Raw genomic sequence first — 6,000 nt, 5'->3', positions numbered from 1 at the left:
AGACAGCTTGGATTTGAATCTCAGTGCCAATGCTAATTGGTTGTATGAACTTGGGCAAGTGCCTTAGTTTCCACATCTGTAAAATAAGACAGCAATAACTCTTACCTCACAGAGTCTAGTCCTAACCATTGGGCTCCTGGGAATTCCCCCAAACCCTCTCACAATCTGCTCTCCAGAGCAAACCCTCTCACCTGCTCCCCAGACTCCAGCCCAGCCTTTGACCCACAGAGCCCTTGAAGGCCTTAATGTGTCCGGTGCTCCTGCTGACCTGCCTGCTCACAGTTGCTAAATATTTGAGGAATCAAAAACTTAAAGGAAGGTGACAAAAGTCAGCTCGGCATTACACTTCTACCTTTATCCTACTTCAGAGAATTTCAAAGTACTTTTTTGCACTTCACAAATTTTCTGCGCCTGGAATAGAAACAAATTTTTCATCCCCAGTTTTTTCATTCCTGAGCTAGGGCTCTTATCAGCCCAATTAGAACAAAATGCCCCAGATGAATATCCTCCTGTAGTTTATTATACTGGAATTTAACTTACATTGGGTGGGGGCACAGATGAAGCCAGTGATTTTCCAATTGCTTTCTAGTTTGTTTAAACTACAATAGGTACTGTAATCATAAATGTTTCACAAATGCAGACAGAGGGAGGGAGATGGTGTACAGCCTGGCTCTTCTCTTAACAGCTCATGTGATATTGAACAAGTCATGTAAGGTCTCTGAACCTGTTTCCTCACCCGTAAAACAAGGAGGTTGTCTCACAGATCCATTTTAGAGCTAAAATGTTACTAACAAGGTTCTATGATTTGAAGCTGTGGTTGCTGGAAATGTATAGGTGAGTAGATTCAAAGACTCAGAGACTAAATTTATTCATGCTTCTCATGATTTTAGTTTAGTCGGTTCCAAAATCCACTTCAGTGTTGAAGTCTGCACAAATGATCAATGAGCAATTCCCATCAGAACATGAACAAAAGTCAGCCACAGTCTTTGCTTCCCGCCAAAACCCTTGCCTCTCGCTCCTCCACCAGTACCTTCCTGACCTTTGGGCTGGATGATGATAACATGCCTAACTTGACCCTGGCTTGCTCTTGAGAAAAATAAATATTAAATGTGAAATGAAAACCACACATGTAATAATGTTGGGATTAATGAGGTGCTGAATTGTATTCTTACTTTGCTATTGTTGGCAAGTGTGGTACTTGGTCGAATTCAGAACAGTAAAATCATTCCTAAGACAGAAATGCTAGTCCAAACTTTTGCACCTACCATGCAGTTTATTATCCTATCAAAGTGGGATGGCGGGACCTTCCACTAGAGGGCAGGGCAGGCAGTACTGGCACTGTGCAGTCTAGGGGTTCTGTGGAAGCCCCCACCTTCAGCCTTCAAGCTTGGCCAGTCAAAACGGAAAAAGAAGAGAGGGGGAAGGGAAGAGAAGAGATTGTTCCCATGTACTCTGCTTAGATGAAGATTACTGGGAAGAGTTGTCCACTAGACCATTATTGGTCATTAAAATGTGAACTCTCATTTATTCCCCAAATTAACTGGCCTCCAAGAAGATCTGAAAGGGGGTGTGAATTAAGCCTTAAATGTGCAATTTCTCTTTTATTCATTCTAATACTTCTTTGGGAAGGTGTCACTAGTCCCATTAGATACATGAAGAAACCTAGTCTTCAAAAAGTAAGTGACCCACCATGGTCACATAGGTGGCAAGCCAGGGTTTAAACCAAGGCTGTCTGGTTGTAACTCCAGCAGTCAGTGCACCCATCAGCCACCCTACTCTTAGAAACACAGAGATGTATTCCAAAACGTGCCTTTTCTACTCTCCTAGGTCACAGCTGAAAGTGAAAATTCAAACCACCTTTGGGAAAAAGAATTTGCATTATATATCAAGACTCTTTAAAATGCTTATACTTCATGACTGTGTAATTTCACTTTTAGGAATTTTCCTGAAAGAAATTACCTGTGATGTGGATGATTACCAGAGATTAATGCAAAAAAATGCATTACAGTGCATTTATTACAGTATTATTTATAATGGTGAAATCCCCTTGTTAGGATAATGGTACATCACTGTAGCAGAGGCCCCAGTTAGGCCAGAACACAGACTCAAATATGTTGTATGTTTCCACACTTTGAGTATAGATTTGAATTAACTGATACACATGGGTGTCTGTGCATGCTCAGTCGCTAAGTCGTGTCCAACTTTATTGCAATCCTATGGACTGTAGCCTACCAGGCTCCTCTGTCCATGGGACTTCCCAGACAAGAATACTGGAGTGGGTTGCCATTCCCTTCTCCAGGGGATCTTCCTGACCCACGGATCAAACCCTTGTCTCCTGCATTGGCAGTTGGATTCTTTACCACTGAGCCACTAAGGAAGCCCTGATACACGTGGGTGCTGAAGTAGAAAAAGCATTAACTCAAGCCCACAGTTGGAGTTGTGATACATACAAACATGTCTGGTAGGCTCAGTAGGGAGGAAGAGGATGCTAACAGAAGCCAACTTATATGGAAAGACCATAGGGGCCCCCCAAAATAAGTAATTCTAGAAAAGATGGGATTTAGGGTGATAAACTGGATTCAGCAATACACTTTGAGATTTCAAGAGAAGTGGCTAACTGCAGCATGCAGCTATGCCATAGGGACATTAATTTCTTGGAACAAACTCTCCCTTCCCCAACATTCTACTCCAAGGCTTATCAACCATCAACTCTGGTTGGGCTTTCTCTTGGTCTGCTTTCTTGATGACCATCTTGGCCCTTTTAACATATCTCTCATCTGCCCTTGACTTTTTTTGGACTACCTTCTCAGCTTGAGTCTCACCTTGGCATGCCATCTCCCTATTTACATTGGATACACATAAGGAATAATATGTGTAATGATGCTTAGGAAGAGTTTAAGTGGAATGGGAATAATGTTGGATCTAATCTTGAGCAAGTCATGCAGGATAAAAATACCTGTTTCTAAGTAGAATAATTTTCATTATAAAAATCCATTAAACATATTGGAAGGAATTATGTTAAAGCCTTAAAGTGGGCAGTGGGGTTATGGATGACCTATATTTCATTTTTATTTAACTTGTCATTTTCCATGAACAGGAAGGTATAAAATATATACTAAAAAAGCGAGGTATTAAAAATATGCTCTTGGACTTCCCTGGTGGCTCAGTGGTGAAGAAACTACCTGCCAGAGTAGGAGACACAGGTTCCATCCCTGGTCCAGGAAGATCCCACATGCCGTGAAGTAACTGAGCCCATGCTCCACAACTACTGCACCTGCACGCCCTACAGCCGTGCTCTGCAACAGGAGAGGCCACGGCAGTGAGAAGCCCCCCAAAACAAAGTTCTCTTTTTCTCCCTCCTGAAAGACAAACAATGCACAAATCTATTAAATTGGGGTTGAAAGATGGGTAGAATTGGTCTTGAAATCACTAAAAAAGCCCATCTGGTTTAGCTGTATTGGATGAGAACCAGCTGAATGCTTAATTTGGCATTAGCTTGAGCCACTGGTGCTTTTATGTAACCTCAGGGAGAAAATTGAGCTGTTCCATATCTGGAAAACTGAGGTGGTACCATCCTGATATAGGTGGTCCAAGGAGAATAATTTCATATGATGGGGCAAGTTAATGTTTGCAAAGAAAATGTTATTCTGTTCTTCAAATGTTCTCAGAAATAGCTTATTGAGACTAGACAGCCTCCCTGTGCAAATGCAAAAGAACTTTCAGTTCTCATTTATGATAAGTGAACCTTGACTCAAACATGGATCAATAAGCCAAAAGCAACTGTGAGAATATTCATTAGATATTAATATCAGCAAGCACAGACATTTATATTTTCTTTCAAATTCAAAATTTACGACTTGAGCCTAACCAACTTCTCTTTTTCACCAAGATAGCAGTAATTTATTTGTAACATGCTTTATGCTCTCATTTTTCCTTTAGTCTGAGACCTGTTAGCACTTCTGCATTGTTACTTTGCACAAAGTTAAATGACGCATACTTTTTCCTTCAACTATTATTGTGATTGAATATTGACTATTATTGAATATTGAATATTCAATATTATTATTGAATGCTCAAACTACCGAACAATTGCACTCATCTCACACGCTAGTAAAGTAATGCTCAAAATTCTCCAAGCCAGGCTTCAGCAATATGTGAACCGTGAACTTCCAGATGTTCAAGCTGGTTTTAGAAAAGGCAGAGGAACCAGAGATCAAATTGCCAACATCCGCTGGATCGTGGAAAAATCAAGAGAGTTCCAGAAAAACATCTATTTCTGCTTTATTGACTGCCAAAGATTTTGACTGTGTGGATCACAATAAACTGTGGAAAATTCTTCAAGAGATGGGAATACCAGACCACCTGACCTGCCTCTTGAGAAATGTGTATGCAGGTCAGGAAGCAACAGTTAGAACTGGACATGGAACAACAGACTGGTTCCAAATAGGAAAAGGAGTACGTCAAGGCTGTATATTGTCACCCTGCTTATTTAACTTCTATGCAGAGTACATCATGAAAAGCGCTGGACTGGAAGAAACACAAGCTGGAATCAAGATTGCCGGGAGAAATATCAATAACCTCAGATATGCAGATGACACCACCCTTATGGCAGAGAGTGAAGAGGAACTAAAAAGCCTCTTGATGAAAGTGAAAGAGGAGAGTGAAAAAGTTGGCTTAAAGCTCAACATTCAGAAAACGAAGATCATGGCATCTGGTCCCATCGCTTCATGGGAAATAGATGGGGAAACAGTGGAAACAGTGTCAGACTTTATTTTTTGGGGCTCCAAAATCACTGCAGATGGTGATTGCAGCCATGAAATTAAAAGATGCTTCCTCCTTGGAAGAAAAGTTATGACCAACCTAGATAGTATATTCAAAAGCAGAGACATTACTTTGCCGACTAAGGTCCTTCTAGTCAAGGCTATGGTTTTTCCAGTGGTCATGTATGGATGTGAGAGTTGGACTGTGAAGAAGGCTGAGTGCCGAGGAATTGATGCTTTTGAACTGTGGTGTTGGAGAAGACTCTTGAGAGTCCCTTGGACTGCAAGGAGATCCAACCAGTCCATCCTAAAGGAGATCAGTCCTGGGATTTCTTTGGAAGGAATGATGCTAAAGCTGAAACTCCAGCACTTTGGCCATCTCACGCGAAGAGATTACTCATTGGAAAAGACTCTGATGCTGGGAGAGACTGGGGGCAGGAGGAGAAGGGGACGACAGAGGATGAGATGGCTGGATGGCATCACGGACTCGATGGACGTGAGTCTGAGTGAACTCCGGGAGTTGGTGATGGACAGGGAGGCCTGGCGTGCTGTGATTCATGGGGTCGCAAAGAGTCGGACACGACTGAGCGACTGAACTGAACTGATTATTGTGATTGTGGTTTAAGTTTATATACTTTCTCCTTTCTGACTAAACATAAGGTTCACTGTACCCACTAGGTACTTACTGAATGCACAAGGACAAAGTATGTTAGGTATTCCATGAACATCTGGAGTTTTTTTTTATGTCTTTTTAAAAAATTTTACTCATTTATTTGGCTGTGTCAGGCCTTTGTTGCATCATGTGGGATCTTTCATTGCGACATGCGGGCTTAGTTGCTCTTTGGCACATGGGAATCTTAGATCCCCAACCAGGGATCAAACCTGCAATGCCTGCATTACAAGGTGGATTCTTAACCACTGGACCCACCAGGAAAGCCCTGCATCTGGAGTTTTATGGTAATGTATCCCTGCCACTGAATCTTGCTTCCCTTCATTTCCCCATTCCCAATCTGTTTCATTTGTTACACTTTGATTAGCTGGTTAAGAAAATCAATTTTCAAAAACTTTCACCAGCTCCTTACTCCAGAATAAAAACAGATTATGTCTCCACCAACTTAATAAGAAGCTATAACAAAACAGTTTCAGGTTTAAATGCAGACCAGATACTGATCAATTAAAGTTGGTACGCTGCTCTCTGAAGAAGGTAATGACAACCCACTCCAGTGTTCTTGCCTGAAGA

The sequence above is a fragment of the Budorcas taxicolor genome, chromosome X (assembly GCF_023091745.1).
Source record: "Budorcas taxicolor isolate Tak-1 chromosome X, Takin1.1, whole genome shotgun sequence".
NCBI lineage: Eukaryota > Metazoa > Chordata > Mammalia > Artiodactyla > Bovidae > Budorcas > Budorcas taxicolor.
Note: the sequence above shows the minus strand (reverse complement) of the source record.